General features: G+C 37.0%; 1 protein-coding gene across 1 annotated transcript in view; it reads left to right on the forward strand.

Annotated features, from left to right (window-relative positions):
• KLHL8 (kelch like family member 8) overlaps window positions 1-1,717 on the forward strand; it is a 95,847-nt gene that overhangs the window by 6,981 nt on the left and 87,149 nt on the right. The window lies entirely within an intron of this gene.

Here is a 1,717-nt window from a genome sequence, read left to right on the forward strand (position 1 = left end):
AGCTCACTGAAATCTCTGCCTTCCAGGTTCAAGCAATTCTCCTGCCTCAGCCTGTTTTTGTAATTTCTATCTCTTCATTGATAACCTGTATTTGGTGAGAAATTGTTTTCATACTTTCCTTTAGTTCTTTTGACATAGTTTCCTTTAGTTCTTTCCATATTTTTATAATAGCAGATGTGAAGACTTTGCCAAGAAAATCCAATGTCTGAGTTTTTTTAGGAGCATTTTCTATTTATTGCTTTTTATCTTGTGTATTCACTGTATTTTCCTCTTTCTTCACATACCTTTTTTGTGATTTTTTTGTTGAAAACTGGACATTTCCAACAATGTGATGTGGCAACTCTGGAAATCGGATGTCTCTCCCAACACATACAAGGTTAGTTATTATTGCTGTTTGTTGTTGCTGTTTGTTTATTTAGTGAGTTTATTGAACTAATTCTATAAAATCTGTATTGTTTGTAATGTGTGGGCACCAAAGTCTACAGTTGGGTAGCTTAGTCAACAGATCATAATTGGACAAAAAAATTTTTTTCAATGTCTTGAATGAATAAGTCTTCCAGCCTTTGCCAGGGAATTCTGCAAGTGTATTGAGACATGCCTTTGGTGCTCTGGCAGGCAGTCTATAACTCTGCCTGTAGTCTTCACTTTCTACTTGTGCAGAGATTCAAGTTAACCAGAGATGGGAAATTAGGGCCTCCTCAGGTCTTCCCTGGTTATCTCGCATACTGCACCATATATGTACTTGGCCTTCCAGATTTCTGGAATATATCAGAGCTTCTTTTTAAATTTTTAAAAATTATTTTTATGGATTTAGGGAGTAAAAGTATGTGATTTTTTACATGCATATATTGTGTAATGGTGAAGTCTAGGCTTTTGCGTACCCATCACCTGTTGGAACATTGTACCCAACAGGTTGTGTCAGATCTTTTTAAAGACCCCTGTGGACATCCCATTTCTTACCTTTTTCTTTCAGATTCTTGGCCAGCTTCTTGTTTGCCCCAACTGTTATCACCACATTAGGCAGCTGTGCTATTAAACAATTTTTGCTGGTTATTTTCAACAGTCGCCCCAGGGAAAAGGCTGTTCACAGTCAGTGAGCTCTGAGTCAGATCAGATAAGGCAAGCCTTGCAAATAGGGCTTCCAGAAAGCTGCCAGATAAGTCAGATAATGACAGTTCTCTGGGCTTGGGGATTTTGAGAATTCCAAATCCATTCTGACCATCTTCAGAGACTGCTAGACTGCTAGTTTTCATGGCTCTCTTGATAGCAAGGTTGTTAATTTTCAAGGCTACTGGGGAGCTGGAGAGAGAGAAATGGGAATATGGCAAGTTAAAATGCCCCAAATCTCACTGTTTTAACAATATTTAGTCATTTTTAAAAATATATACTTCTTAGATTGCTATAAACCTTTGGTGAATTTTCAGAGTTCTGAAAATATTGATTTTGACCATTTTTTGCCAATCTTCTTGCTGTTTTTTTGAAGAAGCAGATTTTTATGGAGGAGGTCTTCACTCCACCATTTGGAAATGGCTAACATGATTCCCTTTTTGACCAGTAATTATTGAATGTCTCTCAAGTACAGGGCTATACCTGAGGAGAGAGTCAAACAGATTTGCCTAAAAACTTATTGCTACTGTATATACTGGCTGTTTGGCTGTTAGCAGAGGAAAGGGAAAAAATGTAAAGCTATAATAAATAAAGTTGTATACTAATTCAG

Source organism: Cebus imitator, unplaced genomic scaffold, assembly GCF_001604975.1.
Source record: "Cebus imitator isolate Cc_AM_T3 unplaced genomic scaffold, Cebus_imitator-1.0 Scaffold177, whole genome shotgun sequence".
Lineage (NCBI taxonomy): Eukaryota > Metazoa > Chordata > Mammalia > Primates > Cebidae > Cebus > Cebus imitator.